The 16,440-nt window shown below is 37.5% G+C and overlaps 1 long non-coding RNA gene across 1 annotated transcript; it reads right to left on the bottom strand.

Annotated features, from left to right (window-relative positions):
- Positions 1-202: 202 nt before the first annotated feature.
- On the bottom strand, positions 203-13,842 carry LOC115279776. The gene is made up of 3 exons (XR_003903585.1): positions 13,803-13,842; positions 7,814-7,914; positions 203-241 (listed from the first exon to the last, which is right to left on the bottom strand). It is a non-coding gene; the product is annotated as an uncharacterized LOC115279776 (long non-coding RNA).
- Between the last annotated feature and the right edge of the window lie 2,598 nt (positions 13,843-16,440).

Genomic DNA, 16,440 nt, shown 5'->3' with positions numbered 1-16,440 from the left:
AAAGAATTAATATTCTCCAGGAGCTGCTGTCAACCAGTAACTGACAGCATTTGTGGTATAAATACCTGAGCTTCTTCACGCTCTGGTTAGAATAAATGAGGCTTGTGTTTTATACTGGTCCCCAGAATTCTCCCAGCATTCCATTTGCCCAGAGGGCAGTTGGTTTGATAATGAATCCTTTATTGGATTTCTTCATTTCTTTGTCTCACTTCCCGATTTCTTTACCTTTGTCTCGCCTCCTCTAAAAGAAAACATAACACAAAAACACAACACCAACAAATCTATTGGTACTCAAATTCTTCCTGGTATAGCTGAAATGAGGACAATACCTATTAGACACTCAAAAGGCAATGTCATGGCTCCAGATGGACACTTAATCTCTGAGATTTACAGAAATATCAGGCTAGGGATATAAATTTGGAAGTCATCAGCATACGGACAGTTTGGAAGTCATAAAAGTGTATAAGATCATTAAGAAAATAACTAAAACAGGAAAAAAAAAAAGCAGTGTAAGGGGGTTGGAACCTTTGGTCACACTAAACTTTAGAGGTAGGAGAATTGAGGAGGAACCAGCAAAAAAATGCCAAGAAGCAGCAGCCAGGGAGGTCAGAAGAAACTTAGACAAATAAAGAAAACATTCCTAGGAATTAATACTCCTGATTCCTGGATCTCACTGCAGATCACAAGAATGGGGATCTCTGTTGGTTCACGCACAAGTCTACATTTTTGAAGGCTCGTCAGATATTCCTGAAGCATAATAAGGCTCAAGAAATACTGAGTCTTAGAAATTCCTAATTTGTCTTTTTTTGGGGGGAGGGGAGGTTTGTGGTATAGATGGCATAGCACAGAATAGCTTTTCTTCTTTCTTGGTAAGTTCACAACATTATAGGTGAGCATTTATAGTTGATTTCTCAAAAACTCATCCTGCTACTTACGCATATTGTGCCCTTGTAATCAGAGGTTATATATATGTATAATTTTGAATTAGCTAAATAAGGATCTTTGTAACTGTATTTGAGGTTATCCTGAGTTGATAATGTTTGTTGCTAGGGGTTTCACATTTTTAAACTAGATAATTTATGCAAAACAAGTCTATAGAAAATTTTCTTCTTTTTAAGATGTAACATCAGATCAGACAGCAAGGTTTCAGCTTACTTTAGTTCTACAGATAGTTTTCTGGCAGTTATAACTATTAACTCTACTAATAAGACTGATTTTTCAAAAATTATCAGTATTTACACATCCAAGTAAAATCTCCTTATAGTTCTCTAAGGGAACCATATGCTACATTTCTGAAAATCTTTAGAAATACCTACAGTATCCATTACAACTACATTTAGCTAACATGTCTTCATTTTTTAAAGTAGTCTTGATTTTAGAATTACTAATAATGATACTAATAACCGTTAACACTTTTTCATGACCTGCATCCACTGAATGTGTGTCCCCTAGATTCATATGTTAATACCTAATCCCCAATAAGATGGTTTTCAGAGGTGGGGCCTTTGAAAGGTGATCATGGAGATAGAGACCTCATGAACTTCAGTGTCTTTATAAATGAAAGCCTACAGAACCCCTGGCCCTCCGCCCATGAGAAGTCATAGGAAGACGGCTCTCTACAAGCCCGGAGTCAGGCTGTCACCAGACACTGAGTCTGCTGGTGCCTTGGCCTTGGCCTTCCCATCCTCCAGAACTGTGGTCAATAAACATTTGCTGTTGAACCACCCAGCCCATGGTACTTGTGTGACAGCAGCCTAAACAGACTAGAGCAATGTTCTCATTAACTTAACAGAGTGGGCTCAAGAAGGTTTGCAACAAAATGTTCTAAGTTTAACAGGTGAACATACCTACTTAGAGGAGAACATTCTCTATAGGTGTACTGTTATTAGTAGCATAAAAAGACCATAGAATACCTCAGAGAGATAAGAGCAGTTACATAATTTGTACAAATGAAGATGCAGGGCCTCTTGCCCAGAAAGCAGGGGGACGGTGTCATTAAAGGTATTAAATTATAAAGCTGCTCAAGCACATGCTCCCCCAGAAAACACCAGTTCAAAGACAATCATTAATTTAAAGGCGGCATCAACCAAGTACGAAGCCGAGCGCGGGTCCCTTCTGAGTTGGGGTCTATGTGGCAGCACGGGCCACTCACCCACGGAGACGCCCAGTCCATGCGGCCAGCCCCACAGAGACCACTGCCCTTCAGATACTACCAGCTTCCACTGATGCAAAAAAAAGTTACAGACTTGGTCTTTACCATTTCTTTTGGATAGAAAACTTCATGTATTTTTAATCTTTGTTTCCACATAGTAAAAGCATAAGAAGACTCAAGATGAGCAGAGGAGGTGGACTGGTCAAAGCAACAAACAGCGAGGCCTCTCCGCTGGGGAAAGCACCCTCCTGGCCGGCTTACTGAGGCGGGCCGGTAAGTCCAGGACGTGGGAGTTTATGTTACCTCAGGTTCCAACAAAACAGTAATGTTTCCCCCGTGGCTGGGTTTTAGCAAACATTCTAAAGACCACTTTATACAAAATCTCATGGAAACACAGTGGGACAGAACTAGCCTCACCCCTCCCCACTCTCTGTCCTACCTCATTTCCAATGCTTCCTGTGGCTGTCATGTCTAATTCAATGGACAACCACAAAAATACTGGCTATTAAGCAACCTGAGGTTAATTTATAGCCTCATCATGTTCTAGGTTTTTGCTAAAATACATATGAGAGATTTAAAGGAGTATACTAGCTGTGAAGCTAAGTTTCTTTAATTCCCTGATGGCAGTGCAGTTTCCTATGAGTGCCATCTTATCTTTTCAATGACAATTTCTCCCTGGGTGTGTGAGGGAAACACTTAGTTCTTGTGTATCTTCTATATTCTTTATTGTAGCACTAAGCATGGGACAAATTGCATGTTGAATAGAGCTTAGTTACATATCATAACTAGAGAAAAATACGTAGAAACTCTATGTAAATGTTGCCTTCTGCCCTCCTCCCCAAATACAGCCAATTTTAAATGTAAATCTTAACCTTGATGAACTTCCCTAACTACTATAGTACAGGATAATTTACAGTGTTAAACTCCAATCGAGTATACGGCAATGGGGGGACTTTACAGGGAGGTTACTGTATTTCTAATCCATCAATTTCTAGGACCATTTATAGTATGTCACAGATTTTATTAGATCATTTGAAGATATTTTCTGAAAAAAAATTTAATGTTTTTTTTTTTTGAGAGAAACGAGAGAGACCACACATGCCCACATGTGCACAAGTGGGGGAGGGGCAGAGAAAGAGAGGGACAGAGGATCCAAAGTGGGCTCTGGGCTGACAGCAGGGGGCCCAATGCAGGACTTGAACGGACCAAGAGATCATGACTTAAGCCAAAGTTGGATGCTCAACTGACTGAGCCACCAAGGTGCCCCTATTTTCTGAAATTCTTGAGAGTTTCAAACTTCTTTTTTTAGCCTTTATTCATTTTTGAGAGACAGAATGCATGTTGGGGTGGGGCAGAGAGAGAGGGAGACACAGATCCAAAGCAGGTTCCAGACTCTGAACTATCAGCACAGAGCCCGAAGCAGGGCTCAAACTCACAAACTCAGGGATCATGACCTAAGCCAAAGTCAGATGCTTAACTGACTGAGTCACCCAGGCACCCCGAAAGAGTTTCAAAGCAAAACAAACATTAACTGATATTAACCATTTAGTAGTATTAATTCCTCTGGGTGCACGCTAGGAGTCCAATGCGCTATCCATTGCACCACAGAGCCTGCACATTTAGTAGTATTAAGAGAAAGTGAGGATATCATAAAATCCATTATCAGATATTCTTTCCACTTCCACAGAATTCTGTCACTACTTCATTCATATTAAAACTAATATTGAATTGAGATTGTGCCAGCTATATTACCTCATAACTTAGGACAAAGCAATACAGAACAATATTTTTTTTGTATGAGGGGATATAGCAATTACTAAAATAAAATTTATATAATACAATAACATTTAGAATGACCTTGAGGAAGAAACTCTTAGACCAATGAGTTGAACTTTCCATGAAGCTTCTCAGACAAAAGAGAAGAAGGCAAATTCGTGAAGGAAGAAATTAGAACAGCAAGGACCAAGATTTCCCCAAAGTGAGTATGAGGTAAAAGATTTTCCAGTCACAATGAAAATAGAATTTGCTGACAAGGTCATGATCACATCAGACAGCTCACAACTGGGAACAAGGAATTTACCAAAAAAAACCCATTATTTATCTTATACTATACAATTTGGAATGTTTCCAAGCTACATCTGGGAAATGCCCGCCTGACCTTGACCATTGTATTGCTCAACTTTTCCTCTTAGAGCGCTCATCACTTACCACACACGTGCCACCTCAGGGGTAGTGAGGAGTTCACCTACAGAAGGTATCTAACACAGCCTGAAAACCTCATAGAAGCAGAACAGAATGGTGGTTTGCCAGAGGCCAAGGGGAGGGGGAAATGGAGATTTGCTGTTTGGTGGGTATAAAGTTTCAGTTATTCAAGGTAAGTTCTAGAGATTTGCTCTATAACATCATGCCTATAGTTATCAGCACTATATTGTACCTTTAAAATTTCGTTTAAAAGGGGAGATATCATATTAAATAATCTCACTACATTTTTAAAAGGTAGTAAGAAGCACTTTCATTTAATTCTAGCCATATTTTGCTCCCTTAACTGGTATAATTGATTCAAGTAATTCAGATGTTTGTCTTTGGTATTTCTCATTAAATGAACTGAAACCTCTGTGTTCCTAATTTAATGCAAAAACCCTATGCCTTTCTGATCTTTGGGGCCTGCCACTATTTTTGAGAAAGCCAACTGGTTGCTTGTACCATAATCCAATTAACACACGTCCTCACACTGTAGTTCAAAGCAATAAACCTTCCCTGACAACCAAAAGACTTTATTCACAGTACAATGAATGATTTTTGAGGCCATCGCTTACAGTGGGAAATGGCCTATGTTACTGTTCATTGAGGGAAGATCCTATTGTTTTAAGATAATAAAGAGAACAAGGCAGACTTCTACTCATTTACCAAAAATGACATTGATTTATAGCAAGGCTTCTGAAGAATCATTTATCTACTATTAGAAGACATAGCTCCTTCCTAAGGCCAAAAAACACTTAGGATGCCTGGTTTCTTCGCAGATTCTAGAACTTTGGACTTCCCTGGACTGGTGTTTAAAGTTGCACAAAACACAATTTAGTGCCCTTGAGCTGTAAGGAATTGAAACACACTCCCTAGAGACCACGCAGCCTAAATGGCTTCTGGGATAATTAAAGGAACTCCGTAACCCAAATAAAGTCCAGGTTCGCGAGGCCCAGTCTCTTCAGGTGCTGCTTTCAAAGAAACACAATCAATGGTTGTGGCTTCTAAATAATATACACTTAGGGAATTATATTATTGAAGAATGCTAGAGCCAATGACAGCCGCGTTCCTGTAACAGTTTAAACAAGATTGCCAAAGAGCAGGTGATTCATCTCAGAGAACTGAGTTTCTTGATGACACAACTGAAGATCAAAAGTCAAAACTAAGTAGATGTAATTAACACCTTATTTGCTTCTTTAGACCAGCATCAAAGGGAGTTCAATTCACAATCTACAGGAATACTTTTTAAATTCCCTTTTCCCACTTACCTTTTATTCATTTCTTCTCTAATACTTTCCCCTCCTTGCCCCCTCCTTTTTTTGCTATCGTCCCCTGAATGTTTTCCTGGAAGCCCACTGACTTACTAGCTCCTTTCATTCTGTCTATTCTCATTCTCTTCTCTACATAGTAAGGCTGAACGTTTAACACAGCCTTTCCACATCCATATCTTCTCCTCAAGTTCTGCCTTCCCAATTACCCCAGTCTACATCAGTGTCTCTCAACTTTCTCTTTATTATTGCTTCCCCTAAGGGGACTTTTTAGACATATTTCTCTCCTGATTCCCTCCCATGAATACTTAAAGTTACAGATATACCATATATTAGCTTATATATTATAAATATAATATAACATAACATAACATAATATAATATCTGATATACATAATGCCTGTAGGGGAGGCTTTATGTATAAAGCATGATTTTTTTTACCCCTCCAAGAAGCAATCCTCCCCCTTGGGGACAATATCAGTATCGTCTCAGCTGAGAATGCATGGTCTCCAACAAAGGTGAGAGCGCAAAGGGGAATAGAAACTGATGGGTAAGTAGGGCCAACCAACTGCAAGTTCTTTTGTGAGAGTTCAAATTCCACTCTATTTCTGCCTATTTTTTAACTACTTGTGTGTATGTATCACCCTAGCCCATGCCAGGCCTAAGCAAAACTGTAAATCTGGCCTCTCTTCTTAGCTTCTGTCTTCTCTTATTTTCCCTGGAGAACTAGTACCCTGCGACACTTCATTCAAAAATTATTCTTACTCCTGCACCCAATAAATTCCTAGGCATTTGGAATTTCACCTCTTAGCTGTCAAATAAAACCTGCTAATCTGGGATAATTCTTGCCGTTAAAGACTAACCCTGTGAAGCTGATATATTACTCCACTGGAAATCATTTGCATTTCCCTTAAAAAAGAAACTATCTCTCCCACAGGCTTTAAGTTTTGCTACTAGTTCAGAAATCATAGAAAGAAGGCAGGGAGATGATCTGAAATAAATGCATTCACTAAATATCACTAAAATCATAAAATAATAAATCACTCAAGTGACACGTACTCTGACTTTCACAATACTCAGGATGCCTCTCTTACCCATCATTGCTCTCCTCAATAATATTACCTATTCTTCTAGACTGGAAGCTTGTGGGGGAAGTTCGAGCATTTATAAATATCTGTGTATTCACTATACCATCAAGTACTGTATGTTGCATGTTGCTGTCACTGAGTTAAACCAGATGGAATTCCCCAGTTTTGTGTATTTCTCATGTTAAGAAGTAGTCCTGCCTGAGAACACCTGGGCGGCTCAGACTGTTGAGCTTCTGATTTGGCTTCGGTCATGATCTCACAGGTTTGTGAGTTTGAGCCCCGCGTCCAGCAGTTAGCTGTCACCACAGAACGCACTTTGGATTCTCTGTCTGCCTCTCTCTCTGCCCCTCCTCTCTGCGCTCACACACACACTCTCTCTTTCTCTCTCTCTCTCTCAAAAATAAATATTAAAATAAAAAGTAGTCCTGCCTGACCGAGGGTCCTCAACCTCTTTATCCCTCAACTAAAAAATGAATCACCATTTCTATCTTCTCTACATGCTTACTTAAGATTTCTATGAGAGACAGCAGTGTGGCTGGACTTTTTAAAGTCTTCATTGCCTCCAACACATAGTAAGCATTACATTTCACATCATAACTCAGTCCACGTACAAACACACACATGAGCGCCTGTGCGTGCACACACACATTTTACAAAGCATTGTTATGTGGATTGTACCTTCGTAATTTCTATTTTATTTCTTAACATCATAGTTGTAACCCACTAAATCGTTCTCAAGAGTAGAGTTGGTTGTGGGGCGCCTGGGTGGCTCAGTCGGTTAAGCCTCCGGCTTCGGCTTCGGCTCAGGTCAGATCTCACGTTCGTGGGTTCAATCCCCGCATCGGGCTCTGTGCTGACAGCTAGCTCAGAGCCTGGAGCCTGCTTCCGGTTCTGTGTCTCCTTCTCTCTCTGTCCCTCCCCCTCTCATGCTCTGTCTCTCTATGTATCAAAAATAAATAAAACATTAAAAAAAATTTTTTTAAAAAGAGTAGAGTTGGTTGTGACCTGAACTTTGAAGAACAGAGGGTAGATTTTGAGAGCATCTGAGAGTTTTGAGTTAGTACCTTGAGATGGGTCCAGACTTGGGCTGTTTGATGTTGAACAAGTGATTTAGCCTCTATTGGCTTCAGGGCTCTCTTCTTTTAGAAGTAAAAGTAGTACGCACCTAGAATGATTGTTTTGGGAGATTAAATAAATAATGCATCCAAGGCCCTTTGTTCAGCATAAGGCCTATAGTAAATGTTAATAATTGCTAGCTCTTATTAATCACTCTTTGAAATCTTTTGAGAAACTTGGAGAAAGAAGTTATGTGCATGTAAAACATAATACTTATATGTCACTCACTATGTGCTCAACTATGTTCTATAATTTTATGCCTTTAATTTTATTCAATAATTTTATGTGCCTATAAATCTTGTCTTCTCAGCTGTGTTAAAACCATGCTGGAAATCTTCACAAGGTTTGTCTTCCACTCCATGCAGCACCTAGCCCGGGGCTGAGATTCAAGTCCTATTAAAGTTTTCATCTAGCTACCGCTTTGCAAATAATTTTTATAACATGTAAAGGAAAAGGATAATGTAAAATAGATTAGGGAGTAGGGAAAGGGTAAATTACTTGCAACTTTGCATTAATACCTCCAACAATGACTAAAATTTCTCTTAAAAAAACGTAATTTTCATTACTGTAAGATGGAACTTTTCCCAAACAGTAACTTAAAATAAATACGAGAACCCCAAATCGTAGAATTATGGTATTTTTGAGAAGTGCCACTTGGAGTGAAAATGTCTTCTGAAAACAAGTACTCTCTACTGGCTTTGCCATCATAAATCAGGAAGCGGTATTCCAAAGTGATGTAGGAAAACATTGAAAACCAGTTTCTTAAAATTACAAAACCCTATATTGCTTTACCCAAAGGTATAACAAGATTATTCCCTAAGAGAAAAATATGAAACTGTATTATACCAAAAATGCATTTTTATGAAGGCATTTTATACAAATAATAATAATAATAAAAGAGTTAAAAGAAGCTGATCTAAATAATGCCAGAAAGAGCAAAATGAATAATTATTCATTGACTATCTCAACTAAAAGGTGGAGGATTAAAAAAGTTAAGTGCTCAAGAAATTAACATTTGCTTGGACAACTAAGACAAATGCATATAAACTTCACTAGCAAATTTAGTTAAATAATATGTTGAGACAATATGAGAGATATCACAGAGGAAGGTATGACTGATTGAACGAGAGAGAAAGATGTTGTGGGTGAAGATGCTAGGGGAGAGCTTTCTAGTGCGAAGTGCAAGACTTGACACCAACTGCTTTCTACAGTCGTCCTCGTGGGAAAGGGCTAGCACAGTCTGTCTGAGCCAGGGTAAATCCCTGCTGGGAGGAGTTAGTTAAAGGGTTACTGAGCATGTTGGGTTCACTATGAGCTCAACTGTTGGGTGGACCTGGGACATAGTAGGGCAATGAAATGTTTGAAAATTCTGATGACTTCCGTTGTTTACAAATTGGATTAGAATTATATATTTTATAGTCGGTGGATGCCACTCTGGCATCCATTTAGTATCCACACAATTCCCTCCCTTTTTAAATATAGTAGGTGTGTATTTAGGATTTGAGGTTAGACACATGTTAAAATATGACACAAGTCTTTCCTGATGGATAGCTCAGAACACCCAGTTATAATTATGTAAACACTGAAAAAATGTTACAGAGGAAGTGAGAGGTTTACATATTAAAATGAACACTAGCATTACCAATGGTACGCAAATATAATTTAAATCTATTCTAAGTAAAAGTCTAAGATTTATTCCAATAGTGTCTGCCAAATTTTGCTTTACTTTTTGCCAGAATTTTTTTTTAAGAGTAGGAATGTCTTAAAGTAAGATATGTGTTTTATATTGTGTAGGAAGATGATTTCTATTAATAATTGTCCCCTGGTGACATCTGGAGTCTTGATGACAGTAATGAGGACAATGGAACTAGTGACTAACCATTATTATATTGATTTTTTTCAATTTATCCTCTTTTGGTCAGGTTTTCAGAGGACTTCCTGAAGTTGTCAACCATAGCAGCCCACCAAAGAGGAAATGATTAGAAAAATAACAAACCCAATGTTAGGGAGGATAATTTGTTGTTAAATATAGCATGTATGCATCCAAAATTACTCTGAAACATCCTTTAAAATATTAATAGCCAGGGGCACCTGGGTGGCTCAGTCGGTTAAGCACCTGACTTCAGCTCCAGTCATGATCTCACAGTTCGTGAGTTTGAGCCCCACATCGGGGCTGGAGTCTGGAGCCTGCTTCGGATTCTATGTCTCCCTGCCCCCTCTCTGCCCCTTCCCTGCTTGTGATCTTTCTCTCTCTCTCTCTCTCTCTGTCAAATATAAACATTTTTAAAAATTAAAAATAAATTTTAAAATAAATAAATAAAATAAAATACTAGTAGCTAGACAAACTAATCAATTAATTAACCAACAATGTGCTGGCCTTGGAACAAATAAAGAGCCTTTCATTTTTCTTTTTTAATTTAGTTATTTACTTTGCAGACTCAGAGTACAACCATAAATGACGAAGAAACATCAACCCTTTGAAGGTTTAAGCAAACACTTTCTGTGTGTGCGAAATGTGAGTCCACATGGAAAGAACCAACCAGGTGCTCTGAGCAACAGGTCTTATATTCACATAGCAGATGCCCTAGAAAGATATCAGAAATATTTTCCTCTAATAGATACATCACAATTGTGCTCTTTAATTTAAAACCTATGAAGATGAGTTGACCATAAAGTCAATATGAACCAAAGGTTGGACATGTGTTAAAAGGCCAGGAATTATCTTAGTCCACTAAATATATACTCTAGTAAGATAATACTTATGTCTTGAGGGGCTGGAAAGCCAATTGCATGAAGAAGAATAAAGGTGATAAGGTTGCTCTCTTTGTAAAAGAGAAGACTGTAGGAACAGTGGCAGTGACTTCAAAAATTTGAAGCACTACTACGTATTGGAAGTAGACACTGTCTATTTTATGTAGAGGGCAGTCCTCATAAGTGGAAATTAGAAGAAAGATTTCAACTCAATAGAGAGAAGTTTAATCAGAATAGACCTGATCTCATAATAGTGAATTCATTCACGACTCTGTATAGGTTTAAGCAAAGAATGCATGCCTCTCAGGAAGTACCAGAGTGGTGATGGAAAATTACATCAGAAGTGCTAAGTATTTGAAATTCTAAGCATGAAAAAGTTTTATATTCCAAGTCTCATTAAATCTTGGGCACATAATCTAAAACGTGTAACTCAGGTGAAGTTACTGGAACTCAGAGAAATGAACAAAATTTAATACAGGTGTATGGGAAAGTAGAAGTCTTATAGGAAATTGAAAATACTTTTTCTGCCGGTTCTTGGATTTGAAATGTTTTTAATTTTTTTTTAAAAAAAGGGCTGAATATGAGCATGATTATATTTACTGGCTAGCTTATTTCAAAAAGTACATTATTCTGTCATTCTTTTGAAATCTAAAAATACCCTGCTCCTTAAATTAATTAAATATTTTATTTAGACATACAGTGAAGGAACCTATTTGGTTTAAAAAACAAAACATTGTGCTTTTGACAGTTACAAAATATGGAAAATTGTAAGCAGCACTGTTGGTTGTGCTAATCATAAGACTTAGTGCTTCTATTTTTCCCCTTCTCTGCACCCTGCTTAGACTTGTTGCTTTCCTTTGCTAAATATAGCTGGCTTCCTGCTATTTTCACAGCGGACTGGCAAATTTCATTAGGAAGGTGGAAAGCTAACACTGTCACTCTGATGAATAAAGTGGTCAGCTGATATCTCTCCTTGCTCCAGTGGAAAAATTTACAATGACTAGAGGTGCTGAGAGACAGAATGGAGTTTCATTAAAATAGCCAATTAGTGCAATAAGCAAAAGGCAAAAGGTGACAGCCTTCTTCTCACTGGTTTATCCTTGCCAGGCAGGTGTTATAAGCTCTAGTTAAGAATAGAAAAAGGGATGGTCTTTTTCTTCTTGCTCAAACTTGGCCTCAAGGTTGCTTTCATGCCTGTAGCCTTATAAAATATGATTAACTATCACTCTTCCCTGACTCTATGAATGAAGTTCACTGAGTGTCCCCTCCACAGATCAACTCTGTAAATTTTCAGGGACTTCTTCTTGCCTACAAAATAAAGTCCACACCCCCCAACATATTTCAAGGTCCAGATAGATCTTGCTAACCATGCCTGTATTTCTCCCCTAAATTAACCCTTTGCACAAGTCAAAGTATTCTGCCCACTTTGTCCGAATACAGCTTTACGTTTTTGTCATCTTTGTCTGGAATGCTAATCTCATCTGTCCCATCTATCCCAAGGTACCAAATCTGGCTCAAATCTCTCTAACTAATCTCTGATTATTCTCTAGCTAGAATTCAGTTGTCTATTACTTATATGTCATCCTCTGAGCTCCTTCCAACTGACATGGATCATTGATCTAAGGAGGTGAAGCTCCTAACTTCTTCCCACTGTCATTGGTTAATAATGTTCAGGGTTAAATGTGAGACTATTCCCCATGACTTGCCAACCATAAGACCCTACATGTAAATTAAATGTCCTCACAGAAATATTGAAATTGCAAATTCAAATTCCTTTTCTCTCTCTATCTCTCTCTTTTTTTTTTAAGAGAGAGAGAGGGTGCAAGTTAAGGAAAGGCAGAGATAAAGAGGGAGGGAGAGAGAGAGAAGCAGGGCTCATCAAAGTGGGGCTCATGCTCACCTGAAGAGGGGCTTGGGCTCACACCTGTGGGGCTCAAGCTTGCCCGAATTGGAGCTCAAAGCTCAAAAGCCATGGGCCCATGATCTGAGTCGAAGTCAGGTGCTTAACTGACTAAACCTAGGCACCCCTCTTTTTCTCCATTTTATCTAAAACTGTAGATTGCGTTATTAGATTTTATTCCTATTTTAAAGAATAATACATTATCATTTTTAGTTGTAGAATTATATATAGTCATAATAATAAAATTCCATTCCATGCCCAGCCACAAAAGCTGAGTTCTCAGATTATAAATTCTGTTTCAGTACAATAGAGATTTACTTAATATATTGTAAAAATCACATAGTAGTTCATCATATGGCTATATAACTGTGTGATCAGTCTTCTACTAAAGGAAATATAGGCTGCCTCTCCCCAATTTTTAATAATTAGCAGTTTAATGAGGAGCTTGTCCATATGTCTTTAGAAATTTATGGGGATAATTTATCTTTGGGATAATTTCTGTTAAGTAGAATTACTAGTTCATAGGATTTTCTGCACTTTTAATTTAGAGAGATCTTGCTAAATCATACTTTAAAAACAATAACAACTAACTCTGCAACAAATAACCTATAAGTTGTTTTGATACTTACCAGTTGAAATGATAATTCAAAAACTTTTCTTATGACTTAAAAATACTAATGCATCATATTTTGTTAAGGTACCACATTATTAAGAAGAAAGATATTACTTTGGTTCTTATAGTCTAGAATACATGACATTAATTCTAAATCCATGTGGAACTGTTATGGAAAAGGTGGTAAAAAGTATATAAACACTAATTTGAAATTGTATTTGAAGATTTGCAATAAACTGAGAATTTCTTAGTAACCAAAGAAATATGAATAGGGTTTGGTTCTTGTTAGAAGGAAGAATGGGATTTAAGTCTATTGTCACAAGAGATTAAGTCAATGAATATATTATCATTCTGCATCCCTAATGAATTAATAGAGCTAAGTAACGTTCATCAATCCCTGTTAACCTCATGAAAGACACTCAGATAGCATGTATCTCAATAAAAATACACAAAACAAGTTATTAAATACTCTTGATCAAAAAATCAAATCTGAATCTGACTAAGATTTAAAGTCTAGATCTAATTACCAACTCATAAAAAATACAGAAACATATTAGACAACATCACAAATATGCAATCAGCAAAAATTAGAAAAATGACCCATTTTCTTAAGCAAACTACATTGAAGGAGAGAAGAAAGAAAGAAAGAACATATAAATTTAAAAAGACTTACATAGGTGTATGGGTAGTATTTGAATCCTGATTCAAACAAACTGTAAAATTAAAATATAAGACAATAGGGAAAATTTATTATTGGCTGGATAATCTATGAAATTAATAAATTATTGTTATTTTCAGGTATTATAGTCATTTTATCATTATTTTTAAAAGTCTTTCTTTTTTAGAAATACATAGTAAAATGTTTAAAAATGAAATTAAATGGTGTCTAGGATATGCTTCAAAATATCCTGGGTGGGAAGAGAAGTTGACTGAGGTATAGAAGAAACAAGACTGGCTAAAAGCTCTTAATAGTTGAAGCTGGTTTGGACATATATGGAAGTTTATTATGATGTACACTCAAACATTCAAAAATTAAAATGAAAAGGTTTGCATTAAAAGATTTTGGAATGTTCCTTTGTAACTACTAATATCCCTTTAAAGAGAATTTTAGGAAATTTGAAGACTCCTACACAAGCTCTCTAACACCCCAAGGCTTGCTTCCAAGGTTTCTGCCTGTGACTTTAGACAAGAACAAGATCAGGAGCCAGATGGTATGGAAAACATACTTACATGTGGGTTCATAAGCCAAACGAAAGCTATAATTCAAGGGAAGGAACCAACAGTCCTCTTTGGCCTTAGAACTGTTTTTGAACTCTAGAAAGGAGCATGTATAGCACTCTAACACAAACATGTAATCTTTGGCCCAGACAAATGGATGCTCTTGTGGACAATGACAATGTAGAAGTTGTCATCTCTTTCACATGGAATTTCTTCAGTTACACCAACTCACCACATCCTTCCTTAAGGGGTCCTCATTTTCCTCTTCCACTTTATGCATTCTCCTCCCCCCTCCAACCTGTGCCAAAAGAATTTATCATATTTTTTGTCTGACTATTCAAACATATCATTGCAAGAAATTACTTTTCAAATATATAATACATTGGATTGCTTCTGAGCAGTCTTATTAATGAAGTCTTTATAGCAGTCAGAGCCCAAACAGATTAGTTTATCAGAAGGCTGGACATAGTGCCTATCTACAAGGTTACTAGAACATTCCATTATCTCTTGGTTTATTTTTAATTAGAACTCAGCTTTGAGTGGCCTTCAAATGTGCCCTTAATTTCCATTTAGTCATCACATTACTCCCTCAACTTCTCCATTTCATTAAGTATATCCAGAATTCACTGAGATGTCTTAGAGTTACAGCCCAGAAAGTGTGTTATAAATGTGTAGACATTACCAACATATTCCAAAGACAGGGATAAGGGCAACGAATGTAACCGGGAGTGGTACACGCTGGTCTAATGAAAGAATCTTCTTATAAAGTAATTTAAATTTTTTAAATTTATTCATTATTTTTGAGAGGAAGAGAGAAAGCACATGAGTGGGTAACGGGCAGGGGTGGAGGGATGAAGGATCCATCGTTGGCTCTGTGCTAACAACAGAGAGCCCCCAATGCCCCAATGTTGGGCTTGAACTTACAAACCATGATCTCATGACCTGGGCTGAAGCTGGATACTTAACCAACTGAGCCACCCAGGTGCCCCTCCCAAAAAGTAATTTAGTCTACTTTCTTTCAGGGTGCCTGGATGGTCCTTTGATTGAGCATCCAACTTTGGCTCAGGTCATGATCTCACAGTTGATGAATTCAAGCCACCCCCACCCCTGTCAGGCTCTATGCTAACAGCTCAGAGCCTGGAGCCTGGTTCAGATTGTGTCTCCCTCTCTCTCTCTCCCTCCCCTGCTTGTGCTCTGTCTCCTTCTCTCTCTTTCAAAAGTAAATAAACATTAAAAAAAAATTTAAGTCTACTTTTTTTCACACATTTTAATATGTACTTCTGCCTATTGGTGAATGAGATGAAAAGATTAATGAAAGATTTTTAAAAATTATAATTTACTTGGTTATCCATATTACTCTGTATTCAACTACCTGCTGTTTCCCTTAAATAACAAATCTATCAATTTCTTCCCCTGTTCAAGAATCTATTACCTGGGGGAAGTTGAAATACACCAACACATTAAAAACCCTAAGAAAATCAGCAATAAAGGTAACTGTTTAGCAAAGACTTTCCTAAACTTGTCTGCTGCTTTACTTGTGAAATTTATTAACATCCTAAGAACACATTTTGAATTGTGAATCTCCATCCTAGTTACTTTAGGAAGACTCTGGGTTAAGGAAAAACTCAGTGAAAGAGGTAGCATAGATGAGTGAGTTATATATCCTTGAACATTTTCATGAAACTTTTATTTTGGAGAAGGGTAGATGGGACCTTCTCTCCAGGGAAGATGGAGTCATTTTACTTTCCTCTACTCTTCTCACTATGGACGAATAAAAGCTGGGGGCATTGTATATTGAGCAAACATAAGAATACAGAAAGGTAGAGAGAATTAGGCATATCTGCTAAGGACCTTGGGATCTGAGAAACAACATGGTAATAAATTTCCTATGTTTTCTTTTTCTCATATATACCAGACTTAGAGCTGACGAACCAGCAACCCAGAAATGCCAGTGGACAGACTAATTAAGCCCCAACAAAAGCTCTCTCTCTCTGTAACCAAAGGCTAAAGAAAACAACAGTCTATCAGAACAGAAAACTTTTAGACATTAACCATTCAATTACAAACAAACCCCACAGACAAACTGATTACCC

Source organism: Suricata suricatta, chromosome 1, assembly GCF_006229205.1.
Source record: "Suricata suricatta isolate VVHF042 chromosome 1, meerkat_22Aug2017_6uvM2_HiC, whole genome shotgun sequence".
Lineage (NCBI taxonomy): Eukaryota > Metazoa > Chordata > Mammalia > Carnivora > Herpestidae > Suricata > Suricata suricatta.
Note: the sequence above shows the minus strand (reverse complement) of the source record. Positions and strands in the feature narration are given on the sequence as shown.